Source organism: Ambystoma mexicanum, chromosome 6q, assembly GCF_040938575.1.
Source record: "Ambystoma mexicanum isolate Mex_15411 chromosome 6q, UKY_AmexF1_1, whole genome shotgun sequence".
In the NCBI taxonomy this organism is placed as follows: domain Eukaryota; kingdom Metazoa; phylum Chordata; class Amphibia; order Caudata; family Ambystomatidae; genus Ambystoma; species Ambystoma mexicanum.
Genome location: NC_090937.1, coordinates 1,338,015,125 through 1,338,032,967, shown reverse-complemented (window position 1 = coordinate 1,338,032,967; position 17,843 = coordinate 1,338,015,125). Strand labels below are relative to the sequence as shown.

General features: G+C 43.6%; 1 protein-coding gene across 1 annotated transcript in view; it reads right to left on the bottom strand.

The window, feature by feature from the left end:
* The window catches only part of WDR1 (WD repeat domain 1), a 590,429-nt gene that overhangs the window by 155,340 nt on the left and 417,246 nt on the right, over nucleotides 1–17,843 (bottom strand). The window lies entirely within an intron of this gene.

The following is a 17,843-nucleotide window of genomic DNA, read 5'->3' as shown; positions in this document are numbered from 1 at the left end:
TCATGAAAATAAAACTTAGTCAGCCATGCTTTCAGCTCGTGCTGCATGTACAATAATTTCTCAGCTGGCAGGAGTGATCTACTCATTAGATCTTTCTTCACAGCCAGCCTATGTGTGTCAATCATCACAGGCTTCAGACAACTTGAATGAATTTTAAGATTGCAAAATCAACATATATTATCAGAATCTGATCAAAATAAAACCATTGTTCACTCATCTCACCTGCACTATCCCCCCATCCTCCCTATACTTTTCACACCTCAAGTCTACTCTGCCACCCTCTACATATGCCATACAGACCTTAATTTCCTCCCAAGCCTCCCCACAAGATAAGTCACATTTTACTATTATTTTCCAACCAACAGGCTGTAAATATCGCTATACTCTCCATCCTAGTTCTTGTAGCCTAGGTATTCATAGCGGTTAGGAAGAATTCTCAAAAATGTGCTAATTCCCTTCTACTTTAGATACCACCAGCACTTTTGCTGGACTTTAGGACTTTGAATTTTTACCCTGAAGTTTGCGAGACATTTTTCCCACTTTCTCATGCATTTTGTTTTTTTTATTTTTCATCCCTGTGTTTCTTTTGGTTTTGGAGTCTGACAAACTCCATAGGCATCTTTTTGTATTGTGAAATACAGTACCCTCAGTGCAGTGTCACAGAAATCCTTTGGATTTCTGCTATGGTTTAAATACCTTCTCTTGGATTACTACTGTTTCCAAGAGCAGTGTAGTGAAATAGACTTTACTTACTTTTTAAATGTATAGACCCAGCACAACCTATTTTACAATAGGGTGCTGGAGGGGTTACTTAGTATTCCCTTTGTCTAGCTTCTCACGTAACATTTTTATGTTACCCTTTCTACAATTAATGGCTGGTAGCAGTGGTTTACTTTTTTCTACCAATATGTGTTTTTACCATGGGCTGTGTTCAGCTGCAGTATAGCAACCATGGGTGCCCATTTTGTCAAAATGGCGCTGGTCTTTTTTCGCCATTTCTTGTTGGAAAGGTACTTCTTGAGATTTACTCTGCGCACCAAACCAGGTTTGGTCCCTTCGTTCATTTTGTCTTTGGTGGGATTCAATGGTGAAGACCGCCTCTGGCTCCAGTGTGCCAGGCAGGGCTGGAAGCAAGGGAGGTTCCCCAAACTCCCTGTGCTTAGTCTCATTGGTTACAGGAATGCACCCAAAAGTGATTGGCCGGCTGACTGTCCTTTGAGGACAGTCACCCTGCTGTGTGAGTGACAGCTTGGCTGTAATGAATGGGAGTGACTTGCATAAAAAGGCGAGCCCCAGGAAGAACCCCCGGACTCACTTGAAGCAAGACGACCAAGCCTGAACCACCTCAATAGAGTGCTGGACCCCAGAAGCAAGGAAAGTCCAGAAGGTATCTGAAAACTACGGTGGTGCTATTCGCGAGAAGCTGAAACCGCGAAGTGCAGCTGATCTGAAGTTTGCCCGTTGCTGCCGCCGACCTTCAAATCGTAGTGCAGGAGTCCCCAGATGTCCTCCCTCTTGTCCCCACGTCGGAGGCCCAGGAACAACAGGATCTGCCATACTACAACAGGAACAGAAGCCAGCTGGAACCAATTTTCTCAGACGCAAGTACTGTAAACTAAGGGGTACTTACCTCTTGTTGTGTAGCTTTCTAACTTTCAGTTGAGACTTGTATTTGCTGCCTTGTGCATAGTTGCTTGCAGCTTTGCATATCGCAAGCCTCCCAGCTTGTGGCGGCCCAACAGTGATTTCTTTTTCAACAAGAACTCTTTATAACATTGTGCAAGACTTTTTACTTACCTTCAAGAAGAGCTCCCCTAGACTTTTGGAGTGGAGGAGCTGTTACGCTCACCTGGCTCCCACAGAGGCGTCGATCTGAACTGGACAGCTGCGGTCTCCACCAGTGTGACGCGTAGGGCCGAGATGACGGACTGGACTGGCCCACCTAGCTTTGTTTGCTTGGCCCGTAGGAATATTCTTATGTAAATGGAGAAAGGGAATTAACCACCCGTGGGGTTGAGCGTAAATCCCCCCCACCCCCGCTGTTCTCCGCACAGATCACCTTTGATGTCCCCTCTTATAGTCTCACCTGATGCTTTGAAAAGATGAGCTCTCCATCCTGCATTGAGCGCAGGGGCACGTTGATAACCAGTTGCTTCACTGGCTCGAAGGAATTGGTGAGTTCCAGAACAATATGGACTCCAAAAAGTATGTAGTTCGTAAGAGTTCACATGTCTGACTTTCTCTCTTGTCCGATTCCTTGCAGTTTGCAGCTTGACCCCAGTGAAGAGTTCCTCGTGGTAGCTGACGAAGTTGGATTATCCGACACAGTTCAATAAAATAAGGCCAGAATGTAACCTGTGGCTTGCTCCCTTATTCAGGTGTGGAGAGAAAATATGAAGTTCGTGGAATAATGCCTCCGGCGGTAAAATTAGGTAAGTCTATTGTGGTGAGAAGAGTTCCCCTTGTTTTTCCCTTCGTCTCACCTTGTTGTCCTTTTGTTGTCCTTTTGTTCCCCTTAGGACCTGGGGTACGGCGAGGATGCAATGGAGACTGCGCTGACCCGTGAAGAGGACTAGTACCCCCGGCAGTAATCAGGTAAGTCTATGGGGGTAGTTACTATTGCCTCTGTTTATTCCCTTGGCTCACCTTTGCTGTTTTTGTGTTCCCCTTAGGTGCCAGAATGCGGCGGGAACGTGCAGAAGGATGCCGCAAAGGCCAGTGAGTTCAGCGTGGCGCTGCAGCAGGCGAGGCAGCTTGCGTAAAATGCTTCTTTCTTCCAGTTCGAAGGCGCGGTGGATCCGGAATTCAGGTAAGGATCGAAGGTTTTGCTCTTATTTTAACCTCTTCTCCTTCTGTTCCTCCCTTTTTCTAGGAGCTGCAGACTCTACGCGGGCGTGGCAGAAGACTGGATGCAGGCTTGCAGACACGGTGAGAGTTACGCTGCTGGATGCAGAATAACTCGAAGCGCGTGCTGCTCTTCGGGCGTGGTTTAAATAGCCTCCAAAGTAGTCCCAGGTAAGCATTCCTCCCCAGCCCCACCCGAGTGAAAAATAGTCCCTAGGTAAAATAGTCCCTTCCAAGCCTGATTTGGCTTGGAGCTCTGCAGCATGGTCTGCATCAGGTAAGCTTGCAGCATGGTCTGCATCAGGTAAGTTCTACTCTATGAGCCTGGCGCCTATGGCGCCAGGACTGACTCGCCATAGGCGCCAGGACCGAACCCAAACAGCCCCTAGCAGGGGTTTTTGAGCTTGCTCAAAATAAATTGATGCCCGCTTCCGGAGTTGCTGGACCTGGTCTGGTTCCCCGGGGGTAGGCATCATGACAGGAGCCAAGTACCCCCACCTCAACCGTTCCGTCAACTTTTACCTGTATGTTGGAAACCAGAGTATGTGACATACACAGAACAGTTGAACCAACAAAGGGCAGAGTATGGACTGTGCGGTACCAGTGAAAATACCAATATCAAAGAATCCTGGGGGCAAGGTTCCCATTGAGAAAACCATACCTGCATACAATAAAATATGATGGCCATTTGAATGAAATCCCAGAAGAAATAGAGCTATTAAACGGTAAACAAGAATGTTAACGTCACTATCCATGGTTCCATGTGATAATTCCGCCGCAAAAATATTGCGATGCAAAAATATCGCCATATTTTTGTGACAAAATTCACACATGGACCCTGCGGGGGACACCCCCGCATCATTTTTTAATGTGCGGTGGACACCCCTGCAACCCCTGCTCCCACATAATATCCCCAACAAAAATATTGCCTATGGCGAACCAAACGGCCATATCTACGCCGATATTTTTGTTGGGGATATTATTACCTGATACCCTATCCATTGCCAGTATACGTCACGCAGAGCTGAGATGACGTACCTAGAAGAGATGCAGAGACCAGAGAATGCAGATATTCTATAAGGCATCATCTTGGTGACATCTTGGGATCAAGGTGAAGAAGTTTATGCCACAGAAACAGATGAAGACATTGAGTCATTTTACACATGTACAGATGCATAAGAAACGCAAACAAGCAAAGTAATCTTAAAAGTTAGCCTCAAGCTTTATAGTGAATAGATTGCGGCAAGCGCCAACCTATGCATATAGACCTATGGACAAGTAAAAAGGATGGATGTTTCCACTACAAATTATAGTAGTGCTGGACATTAGCAAGAGGCCTCATTTCTAGTGTGTCGCAGTTAAAAAGCAAATTGAATTACAAAGTGAATCTCAGCAGACAAGGCTAGGTGAGCCGAAGAAGCCAAGGTCTTATCAAACTGGAGTGAACCGACATTGGATACAAATCATGTGAACGAACAAAACTCCTGTTCAGAAGGCACGAACATACCAAGGAATACGCCAGAGGTCCATTAAAAAAGAAATAGTATTAAATGCACCAAAAGGCTCAATTCCATGGTCTCTAATCACAAGGAAGCATGAAGTTGGACGAACGAGATGGTCACACCTACGCACGAGGGCAGACCGTGCTTTCACTCCGTGAATTTCTCATTGCTAAGAACACTCTCAAGGCCGAGCTTCAAAGCCTACTTGACAGTAGACCACTGAGGTGATGGATTGATATGCTAATTGGCGGGAAGCAATGGTTAAGGCAAGCTCACCAGCACCTGGATGGCCAGCCTGCAGGCTGCTAGACGTAGGTGGAAAAGTACTGACGGAGGTTAGGATGCCAACCAATTGGAGAGGACTGTGTATGTGGGGGTTCTATACTTGTGTAAACCAATGGGATGTTGTGCATTTAGTGATGTTCATAGTGGTCATTTTTAGGGGAGGGCTTAGTTGCCGCACCTGATAAGTAACCAATAACATATTCACACTTTTTTAGACTAGTATGGATTGTATACTTAGATGTTCACTTAAGAGTCAATCACCCATACTCATAGGTCTTTGTAGTTTGCCACGTAGGATGACGTTGGTTCATACGTAGGTTAACGTCATTGGTGACGAGTTTTGCACAAGATCTCAGTTTTTATCAAGAATGTTTGAGTAAGAGGATAGAGTTGATGTTCGTTATGCTCCCTGTTTTAGATAATTGATATTAAAACAGTCTTCCTTTTGCCAACCAGCTGAGTCATTTTGATTATTGATGTATGAATACAAATCTGCATCCCCACCCACCTCCAGAGTAAATGCTACTGATTTTAAAGGGCTGGGATATCCAGTTCCCTTTGCTCAATTGACATTGGCTGTCCTGGCTCCCTGGCGACTCTAACCTCCGACTGTGTTTTGATCTGTCCCTCCAAAAGGTTATAGATACTTGTATAGCTGCAAAAGGATTAATCTACATTTCATTGGGGGGTTCAAAAGTGCTTACCTGTTTGAGAAACTTGTTAACCATTGTTTCCTTCCCTAACCTTTTCCTTTTGACACCCAACTCAATATTTCTCTAAATGTACCGGTGATATATCAATTTCCACAGTGTCCTAGTTATTGAAGTCACCTGAGGGTGTAGGAAGTGCCTGTGTGCCATCCCAAAAGAGTATCTACTGATTTATTAAAACTGCGAGTGTGTATTTTGAAGTATATTTAAGTGTTACATATTTGCTCCCTTCTAAAGAAGGCTTATTGAAACTCTGACTGTTAAATAATAAATTATTGTTTAATCAAGAAACCTTGAGTGTAAGTGTTATTTGGATACTTGTCACTGTGACACTATGTTGCAACCCTACAGCTCACATTGACCCCTCTTGAGATAAGCCTGGCTGCTCAGTCACTACCAAATTGTGTAGTACAGACTTATACCAAAGGTTGGGTTAACTATTGCCAAGAGGACAAGGCTGGTGCAGTCTCCCACAGGGTACTGCATACAATCTTGCCTAATGGCCCTTTTAAATGATGTAAAATCTGTTTAGGTTTCATGAGTAAGGATCAAGGAGTGGGGTGGGGCAAAGTTATAGATGGGGTCCCAAATATGGATTTCCTGTGCAATTGCTCACAAGCAAATTGTGCTGTTCTCTACAGTTTGAAACACTAGACAGATTTGTGCCAAACATTCACAAAGAGCGTACATCTGGTCCTGAAAGTGGACTTTGGTAAGGGAAAAACAATGGCGTTTTTTTATAATCTGGCCAAAAGTGGTAAACATTTGGACAGACCCAATTTATAATCAAGTAATAGGACTGGCTGAAGCCATGCAGAACAAGCATTTGCAATGCCAACAGCTTTACATTTTGTGTAGACATGGAAACAATATTTGCCAGGTCTTGCCAAAATGGGACTAACTGGCCATTAATAGTAGCAGCTGGGAAATAGTGCACAGAACACTGAAATTGTTGGCTTTGCCAATGCTTACTTTTAACAGGACCTCAGTGAAACACACACTGCTTATAAATCAAGTGGCTGACGGCAGACTTGGTTTAGACATTTGTATTACTCCAGTAGCGCACAGAAGAATGCTTTGAAAAAACACTTGCATGCACTTCCACGTGCAATGTTGGCAAGGCTTCATAAAAGTAGCTGTAAGATTTCCCATGGGGAGAGGGGCAGGAACTGGGTGGGAATGGCAATACAGATTAGCATGGCCACAGGCAGTAAATGGGTGGGTAAATATTCAAACACCTAGAAGCATTGTGCTCCTCCTCATATGCCATTTCTCCATATCTGTGCATTATTTTCGGGTTCATAGGTGGCGCTTATAACCCAAACTAAAAAGGATGCAAGTAAATATACACTAATAAGAATAGGCTCAAGGTATATATAATGTACAATCTAATTACTTAGACTTGAAATGTATGACCACTGAGTTGGTATTTATATGTAGAGAAACAGGTCTTGTAGGGTTCAGACCAATTCAGACAAATAGTGGAATATTGAGATTGACAGCAGATTGATAAGAAAGCCAGGAAGGAATTAGCAATACTGATCTTATGCAATGTTATCAATAAAGGCCATCAAGCTGTGTTGGCCATAATGTTTTCATGCAGGGTTATCCAGATCATACATCACACAGCTGGTACATTTGTATTGCTAGCATACCAAATCCGGCATACCCTCTGTTCTTAAGGCTATAGACCCCCCCCTTGCCTCAAAGGTATATCCAATTTTCCATCATCAGCCCTACATGCATTTCCATATTCAAGCCTTCCAACAGCCACACAGATTCTCACACATCATTCAGCCCCTATACTCCACAGATATAGCTTCATCCTCTTTAACCCCTTGCAGACACACCACCGTCCATCACCAGCTGTGCATGTGCACCTCCCCTTCCGAGCCACTTAAATTAACATTTCCATACTCCATGCTATCCCCCCAAGCAGTTGCTCACGCCTAATCAATCAACAGCCACATGCTCATCAAGTAAAATATCTGCAAAGGTTAAAGGGGTAGAGAATTTTAAGATATTTTGTATGACTGGTCTGTATCCAGAATGTGTGTACAAAAGGGCAATGAAAAAACATAAGTTACATTCTTCTTTGCTGCAAAACCAGCATGTGTCATCACATGTTATTGGACTTAGATATATTTTCTGATCTAAAGGAAAGTGACATAACTGAGAATTCTGTCAATGTATGAAATTGATCAGCAACACAACATTGATCACATTTAATGCCCCTCGACTACCAGCCAGGCAAAAATACAGAACGATTTTTTTCGATATGAAAATTTTTATTGTGCCAACCATTTTAAAACTGAACAGTGCTACAACGTCAAACTAAAGCAACAAGTGTAATGTAAATCTGTTACAGTAAAGGCGACAGCATTGTGTACACAGACACACATATCAAACACGCATGACTAACTAATGCACAGAAATGGGATATCCTTGTATGAAACATCCAAGTTCTTATACCTTTTTGTACTAGTATGTGCTGTGGACACATGTAAAATCACAACGAACAAGGTAGAATAACAGGCAACAATTTAGCAGACAACAATGCTTTATGCATCTCTTTGAATCCCTTAAGAGTGACCCTCCCATTGTTGCATCAACTTACCCTGGCTCTGGATGTCATATACCGGCATCTTTCAGTGCTAGATTTCTCCTTTCTGCAGCCTCGCTTCCCCGTTTCATTCTTGTATTGGTTGGTCTGCTTCCATACCCTGCATTGTGCCGCTGACAGACAGTCGTATAGCCACCCTGACAGGATCGCAATGTAAGAGAACGCCACTATTTCAGTAGTAATTAGAACCTACTACTATACATGCCGGCGTGAGGAGCAGGTGAAGCGACTATTGATCGTGAAACAGTGAGGGCGTGACCGTTCCAATGCTTCCGTTTAAGGCTGCATTTATCGGGTATGCTTATGCCTGCTGCATGCTCAGGAATGGCAACAGTGAAAAAGTGTTTCACCTAAAGAATTACAGGAGCGCTTTGAATGCTCAGCAGACGTACATCACGCTCGGGGGCGACCACTGTGATTTCTCTTCCCAAATCAACAAAGGAGTTCTGCCCAATCCCGTTCTGTTGCCATGCCTCTCTTTCTTGCTTTATCAAATAATGGAAACATCACTGCGATTAGTAAAGCATCATTGTATTAGGCTATCAGACCTTGCCAAACCACCCCGAGTACTGAATAACGTTTCATTGTCTTGCAGTAATTTAAGAAGAAAACCATAGATTCTGGCTCTTCTTTCTGTACAAACCTGCTGCTCCGAGAACACAGCACCGGGGATGGTTGGACTTGGACTTCTAATTAACAAAGTTTTTGGGGTTGTGCTTTATATTAACAGAAAGAGTGGACTAGGGGCATGTAGGACAGTGAAAACGTGGCACTGTGCAAGTACGGCAGCCATGCTGGGAATGGAAACTGCCAAAGCATTGCAACATAATACGATCTGCTGTAAGCGTGGCAGCTGGACTGGCACTGTCAGCCATCTCGACCCAGAAATGTGCTGCTTGTTGTGGTGCCACCCCAACGAAAACACTACTTTCATAACCATAAACTGATAACAGTTTAAGAACACGTAATGCATCCACCTTACTTGTGCATACACACAACAGGTTATAAAGTTTGTCAACAAATGGCCTTACCATTCCCTTCCAATACCACAAGCAGACACTCCATAGCCAATCCAATTAAACTGCATATCCAGTCAGGTAATACTTACAGCAGAAAACACTAGACAACCACAACCAAGTCCCTGGGCATTTTGAGAGACATTTTAGAACAAAACACAATTACATTTACTTCTTTATTTTAAATACAAAATACATTAACATGTGTAACGCAACTTCAAAGCTGTAGTCAATATTTTTGAAAGCATCAATGAAGTCAAATAACTTTAACATTAACATATGGAGGCCAGCATTTTGGAAGTAAAATGGCTGACACATTCGCACACAATACAAATCCAGGCAAGAGCACAAAAAGGGGCGTGGTCTAGGGTGAGAATGAGAGGAACATCATATAGATTTCACTCAGAGATAGCCGTTAAGTGGCTGGGACACATAGCCAAGCACAAATCCATCCTCATATGTCAACTGCATTGAAAAGCATTAGAGGCCCTCATTCAAAGCCCTAATTGTTATATCTTACGTCAAATCCCTTTTTTTTAAATTACAATAGTTTTTCAGCACCACCCAATAGACAAAAGTAAAAGTCTTAATGCCCTTTGTTACTTTGAGTACCCTACAGAAAACGATCACAATATTGGATTTTCTCCATCCAGAGCATTTAGTGTACCGGTGTTTCAGCCTTTCCTCTGAGCGCCAAGGACCCACACATGTGAGGTACCGTTTTGATCAAAACAACCGTGGGAAGATGGGAAGGAAAGGAAATGCGCTGTGTTTCGGTGGTTTCCTAGTGGCAAATGTCAACATTTTTGTTTTGTTTTCAACATTCTGGACTTTGCTGGGCATTCTAGGTAAGTAATGTCTGAGAATGTGTGCCCATCTACACAAGTGATGTCTATTTGGATTTTGCAGGTGTTGTCTTTTTTGACATGTGTGAGGTTCCCAGTTATCCCTGGTGGCTCACTGTTAGGGGAGTTTTCCTAAAGTCCACTTGAGGTAAGAATTGATAAAACCATCCCAATGGTATACAGGTCCACAACTTATATCAGTCTGTACTATTCATGGAACGTTGGTACAGTGGCACAGCAGTCAGGGTGATCATAAGAGGAAGATGTGAGCTGTAGCTAAGTACACTGAACCCAATTAGTACAGTAGTCACAAGAAACACTTACACCAATAAAGTTATAGTAATACATATATTCCATTTACACAAGGAATGTCTTAAAATACTAGATCACTTAATCAAAACGCATAGGCCCATCTATAAACACTTTTCAAAGGCCACTGCTTAGAAGGTAGTTGGTTGCGGTACAATTTTTACCGAGTTTGACACCAATGACAGCTCTAACGTAGTATCAGTACGGCCGCGCACACGCGCAAAGACAAAGATATGCGGTAATTGCATTTAGTTAGCAAAACCACATAAAATAAAGTCTTTTAGGAAGGAAAAAGGTTGGTTAGTCTTACAGTAGCAGAGCTTAACGTTCTAGAGGCGGTTCCGTGGCAAACTACAGCTTTTAAAGTACAGTCCCTAACTATGCAAAAGTCAGACCGGAGAGGGCTCAAAGTCTTACAAAGCAGCAGATCAGCAAAGGTTCCTCTGGATACTTTCAGTCTCTGGAATAAGATGCTAGAAGAGTTAATGCAACGTTGGAGAGCCGATCAAAGGACTCACTAAAAGGACAGAAACCGGTAGATTGGGTCAGAGGTAAGAGTGGACACCCTGGACACCTTTGTGCACTCCAACACTCTTGAGCAACTTCTTGGTTGAAGGTAAGCAATCACTTTTCACCCTACAGAACCTTATGTTTGAAGAAATGGTTGTAGCTGGATTGTCCTCTGTGTAGCTCTCTGTCTCTGGATTCCTTGGACTGGTGTTGAGAGGGCGGGCTCTGACCGGGGGGTGGGGGGGCTTATTTCAGGGTTAGGACAGGTTTTTCCAAAATCCTACCAAGACTTCATACAAACCATATCTGAGGCAGTACATAAGCTCCACTCTTAGTATAAGGCTGTATCACCCTAGGATGTGGGTAGCATGGAAAGAGTATCCAGGCTTATCTTCGGAGGGAGAGGGCTGTAGCTTGGGACAAATAAATTGTAGCATACATATGGTTCAAAGAAACACTGAAACACTATGTTGTAAAATATTGTAAAAATAAAGGGTTTATTTAAATACAAGTAGACCAAGATAAATCTTGGATAAGTACTGTAACATCATATAAACACAATTAAAAAAAAAAACTCCCTATGGTATGCAAACCAAGGTATAACCTTATTTATAGGAGCAAGATGCAAGTCAAGGTGGGTCAAACATAACGTAATATATTCAGGATCGTAATCTACTGTTCTTGGGGAATAAGACCAGGTTAGATATATTTATAGAAAACAATCTGTACTTCAAGGGTAGTTGACCCCATCAGTCATGCAGTGACACTCCGTTATGAAATCACATAATAAACCAACCCTGTTGCAAGTATACCCCTTGCAACATTACTTTGTAGAACTCAGTACAGAGCTAGTAAATCAACTCATATCATTTCTGGAGGGGCCTTAAGCTACACAATGACAAGTATGAACATTCAATAACTATTTCATAATGCACACTAAGCAAATCAGGGTAAGCAAAACCCAATCACACTAAGCAAGACACAATGGATTTTGGCCTATTGGTACATAACCATCTGCTACCTAATAGCTAGTTATACCCAGTATACTTTAAAGACGTGTATAATACAGTTTCTATGGTAAGTAAGACATTTATGAAACTATTTTTAGAATAGCTGCAAAGCAATTCAGGGATGCACAACCCAGGTTAACACATTTAGAAGAGCAGCAGCTATTCAAGGTGAGCAAAGCCTCTATACTTTCAAGAGGAGTTACAAGCAACTCAAAGTATTAACTTCAAGACAGTGTTCCATCTATAAAGCAGACCAGGGAAAGCAACACCCAAAAATGCACTTAAGGACAAGGTTATTCAAGGCAGGTAAATCCTGTTGGTAAGCTTTTACACTAATTCGGTTAATCAATGATAAAACATTACCACCATGAACTACTTTTTAGAAGGGGGCTGTTACAGAGAATGTTCATTTTAGTGCTTAATTCCTCCCAACTTAGAGACAGTGAATGAGCCCTTCTTCTCCCCAATGTGTTTTGACAGTTATTTGTTATTCTGCAAAATGTATAAATAAAGAAATTTAAAAAACAATGGCCCTCATTCCGAGTTAGGACTACACCATGGAGTAAATAGCTCCATGGTTGGCAACCATGGAGCCATTTACTCCATGGAATACCGGCATGGTGAATGGAGTAATTTCCGGTCCATTCCAAGGTTGGATGGACCGGTAATTCCCCATTCACCATAGCCCTTCCCCAACCCCATTTCTGCCCCCATAGGGCTCAATGGGAATGGGGAAGGAGGTAATTACGGCACCGTAAATTACGGTGCCGTAATTTACTCCAAGGTCACTTTGCGGGTCCCGTAATTTACTCCTGCTAAAAGCAGGAGGTAAAGAGGGACCCGCAAAGGGAACTCGGAATACGGAGGTAAGGGATTACCGCCATCGGTGCCCTTACAGGCGCCGGTAATCCCTTACCTCCAACCTCGGAATGACCCCCAATGTGTTTTGACCTGCTTTGGATGATATGTTTTCTTTATTTTTGGAGTCTGAAACTCGATAGGCATCTACTTTTTGTATGGTGACACACAGCACCTTCAGTGCAGTGACAGAGACATCCTTTAGATTTCTCATAAGGTTTAAATACCTTTTCATGTGAGAACTACTGTTCCCTAGAATAATAAAGTGAAATTGATTTTACTTACCGTTTCTCTTTGTAGGTCCAGCACACACCATTTTATGTGGAGTGCTGGGCTGTGGTGGGTACTTAGTAGCCCCTTTTCCTACCTACTCATGTAACACTTTGTATGTTACCCCTCACTACTTTAAATGGCTGCTGGCAGTAGTTCCATTTTCCTACAATTGTGCTTTTCTACCGCAGGCTGAAACCTCAGCTGCAGTATAGCGCCCATGGGTGACAATTGTGTCAAAATGGCCCCGGTCGTCTTTTTTTGCAGTTTTCCAATTGTGAGGTCTTTCTTGGGTTTTACTCAGCGTGACAAGCCAGGTTTGAGCCCTTTGTTCATTTAGCCGTGGGCGGGTTTCAGTACTGAAACCCGCCTCTGGAAGGGCAGATGGTGAGGGAGGTGCCTGAAACTCCCCTCTCCTTTGTCTCCAGGGTATGCTGAATGCACCCACTCCTGATTGGATGGCTGGCTGTCCTTGCAGGACAGCCACCCTGCTGAGTGAGTGACAGCTAGGATGTGCATGAATGGGAGAAACCTGCTTAAAAGGAATGGGTTCTTGGACGGAAGATAGAGCCGACCACTGGGAAGAACAACCCGATGAAGAAACTGAACTAAGCTTGCTGCATCCTCCTGGACCTATGAATTGACCAGTGAAGCCCTACTGCTGTGCTGAAACTCCTTTTTCTAATCGACAAGAGAAGCTCCAGAAGGAACGACTTCTCCCCTTGGGTTAGTGGGACAAACTAACCCTGAGACACTCTGCTGGAACACATTCCCTAAATGGCTGTACTTCTTTGCTGCTGCAGTAACAGAGTGCCAGGGGTCGAGAAATCTGTAGTCGAGTGCAACGTCTGTAAGCTGGCCAGAAGCTCCAGGAGTCTCCCCAGGACCCTCCAAAAGCAGGACAACCAGAGTTCGAGTCCCCTCATCAGAGTGCAGAACTCAAGGAGTGAAGGAAACCCAACCGGTATCCAAGACACGCAGCGGTGGGGTTTACCGTGCGCAGATCGGTAGCTGCCACCGACCTCCAAATTGCTGTGCAGGAGTCCTCTAGACGTCCACACTCTTGTCCACATGACTGAGGCCCAGGAACACTGGATCTGCAACACTGCAACCAGACAGAAGCCAGCTGGACCACTCTTCTTCTAACCTAAGGTACTGTTCTGACTTGGGGTACTTACCTCTGTCAGTTTTGCTCTTCTCCATTGAGACTTGCAGTAACTTCTTTTCTAGAGGTGATTTCAACTCTAACTTTCACAAGTTTAAGAGCTTGTGACACTACAATGATTTTACTTCAAACTCTCTAACTTTGTGCAAGACCTTTTGCTATCTAAGAAGTTCCTCCGCTCAATAGACTGTGCTCCAATTGGCTTTGGTTGTCCTGACTCCCTGCAGACTCTTATATTCCATTTGATTTTGATTCTTACTGTCCTTCATAGGTGATGCATTGGTTTTAAACTAATATTGCTGGGAAAGGTTTTTATCTAGACTACATTGGAAGATTTAAAAGTGCTCATGTATTTAACCTTTTTCCTTCAAGATTTTCCTTTCTACCAACATCAGAATTTACAAAGTACAAAAGTGATATATAAATGCCAAAACTGTCCTAGTTAGTGTAGTAACCTCAGGGTGCATCGACTTGCTTTGTGTTAATTCTGAGAAAGTATTTTGAGGTGCATTTGAATGCTACATATAGTTCATTTTTTAAAGAATGCTCATTTAAAAACTTGTTAAATAAATAAAATTATTTTAACTACAAACCTTGTGCATAAGTGTTACTTGGCTACTTGCATTTGGTGGATTTCATTGCTAAAGCTCTACCACTCACATTTAACCCTACAATGAGCCTGGCTGCTCAGCCACCCTACCAACGTGTGTAGTGCAGGCCTATACCAAAAGGTGTCTTACCTAATACCAAGAGGACAAGGATTGTGTAGCATCCCCCAGGGTTACTACACCAATTATTGCCCAACAGGGTAACACCAGTCAAAGTAAGTAAAGCAACGTCTTTACTTTTTAGAGGTAGAGGTGCACAATGCAAATCAAAGGTAAGCATACACTTGGCACTTCTTTCACAGAGATACAGTTCCTACCCTAACTCCTTTAGCAAGCACTTTACTTGTTATTCTTTCAAGGCAGAATCCCTCTCTTATCTATCAAGTCCTTTCCTAATCTATTGCAGGAGTTCTCTGAGAGGCAGAAGAGTGACTCTAGTGGTCTAGGTGCCAGCTGCAGGCAGGTTGAGCTAGGGTTCAGTTGCAGGAAAGTCAAAGTTCCAGGGGATATCTTCTTTAGCACATAAGGAGCAGCTTCAGAGTTAAAGTGTTCATGGATGTCTGAGAAGGTTCCTTATATGCGTTCCAGCGTTAGGACTGGGGAAGTGTTATGGGCAAACTCCCAACCACACGAATCACCCACTCAGCCTCACAAAATGCACACTAGACTTGAGGTACGTATTAGCCAAACTGTTCGGCAAGATTGTATGTAGTAAGCCTGTGGAAGACTACACCTACCTTGTCCCTCTGGCAATAGGTAACCCAACCTTTGTTATAGGCCTGTACTACTCAAGTTAGTAGAGTGACTGAGCAGCCAGGCTTATCTCAAGAGGGATCAATGCGAGCTGTAGGGTAACATGGAGATTCACAAGGACAAGTATTCAAATATTATACTCAAGGTTTCTTGATTAAAATTATTTATTAAATTAACAGTCCATTTTAAGATAAGGGGACAATATGCAACACTTAAATGTACTTCAAAAAACACACTCCTTTAGTTCAGTTAAGTAGATACCCTTTTGGGATGGCACACAGACACTTCCTACACCCTGAGGTGACTTCATTAGTTAGGACACTGGACATTGATATATCACTTTTCACACTTAAATGATAATACTGAAGTTAAAGTCGAAAGGAAAAGGTTAGGAAAGGAAACCATGTTTAGCAAGTTTCTCAAACAGGTAAGCACTTTGGAATCCCCCAATGCAATATTAATTAACCCTTTCCCAGCTATACAAGAAAAGCATGTATGACTTTCTGGAGGGACAGTTAAACACGAAGTAAAAGGGTAAGAAGAGTCTTCGGGAAGCCATGACAGCCAAACTCAATTGAGCAAAGTCTAGGGAAGCTGAGGCACTTCTTGAAGATAGGCAAAAGACTTGCAAAATGGTAGCGTTTTGTTGTAAAAAGAAATCGCTGTTGGGCCACAAGCCGGGAGGCTGGTGATGGGCAAAGCTGCAAGCAACTTTGCAAGGGGCAGCCAATGCAGGACTCCAGTGAGCGCAAGCAAGTTATACAAAACAAAAGGTAAGTACCCCTAGTTTACAGTACCTTGAGTCTGAAGAAAAAGGTTCCAGCTGGCTTCTGTTCCTGTTCTGCAGATCCTGTTCCTGGGCCTCAGTCGTGAGGACAAGAGGGAGGACATCTGGGGACTCCTGCATTGCAGTTTGAAGGTCGGCAGCAGAAATGGAAAGACTTTGCGGTTTCAGCTACTAACAAACAGCACCACCACGGTTCTTTGACACCTTGTGGACTTTCCTTGCTTCTAGGGTCCAGCACTCTGTTGAGGTGGCCCAGGCTTGGTTAGTTCGAGGGGGTCTGGAGGATCTTCCTGGAGCTCGGGTCCGGCTTAAAGTCGATGCACTCGGTTCTGGTGTTCCTGTCCCCTGGCACTCGGCTCCTGCAACAGCAATGGAAGTACATCCAGCAGAGAGAGGGGTTCCAGTCTAGTTAGTCTTGGGGTTGATTGGTCCCACCAACCCAAGGGGAGAAGTCCTTTCCGGGCTTCTCTAGTCAATGTCAAAATTGGAGCTACAGCACTGCAGCAGTGCTTCACCAGGGATAACCAAAGGTCCAGGAGGTGCAGTAAGCTTCAATTCCAGTTTCATTCTTTGGATCCTTCGTCCAGTGGTCGACTCGGCATTCCTTGCAAAAGACCTTGCCTTTAATGCAATTGTATCCCATTCATTCGCAGCCTAGCTGTCACTCACGGCAGGGAGGCTGTCTTTGGAAGACAGCCAGTCGGCCACTCACCTTTGGGTGCATTCCTGCAACCAAGGAGACTAAGCACAGGGAGTTCCACGAACCTCCCTTGCTTCCTACCCTGCCAGACATGCTGGAGCCAGAGGCGGTATTCACCTGTGAATCCGGCCAAAGACAAAACAATCAAAGGGACTAAACCTGTTTTGGCACACAGTAAATCTCAAGAAGGACCTTTCCAACACAAAATGGCGAAAAAAAAGAAGACTGGTGCCATATGACAAAATGGGCACCCATGGGGGCAATACTGCAGCCAAGGATTCAGCCTACGGTAAAAACACACAATGGTAGGAAAAGGTAAACCACTGCCACCAGCCATTAATTGTAGAAAGGGTAACAAACATTTTACATTAGAAGGTAGACAAAGGAGATACTAAGTAACCCCTCAAGCACTCTATGTAAGATAGTGTGCGCTGGGGCTACAAAGAAAAAAAGGTAAGTAAAGTGAATTTCACTTAACTACTCTTGGAAACAGTAGTTTATCCAAGGGAAGTTATTTAAACCTTTGAGCAATCCAAGCAACTTCTCTGTGACGCTGCACAGAGGGTGCTGTGTGTGAATGTAAAAAGATGATGCCTATGGAGTTGGTCAGACTCCAAAAACAAAAGAAACAGGGTTCAAATCAAATAGAAATGCATGAGAGAGTGGGAAAAAGGTCTGCCTCTCTCCAGGTTAAAAATTAAATGTCCTGCAAAAGAGCTGGGGGTCTCCAAGGTAAAAGGGAATTAGCACATTTCTGAGAATTCTCCCCAACACAAACCCACACAGTACCTTAGGCGAAAAGAAGAGCTTCGGAGTGGATGCCTTCAGGATGCAGCAGCACAGTATCAGGTCCCTGGATTCCTGATGTGGAGACGAAAGAACTGGACACTGGATGGGACCTTGCAGCAGCAGCCATCTGAGGAGGCTTCAGGCAAAGGTTTCTACATGGATTCCCGCAGCTATGTGGATTTCGAACTTTCTTACAGCAGCCAGATAAACAAATATTGTCAGTTGGATTCTCTTCACTCTCTCGGTCCTGAACTCAGTT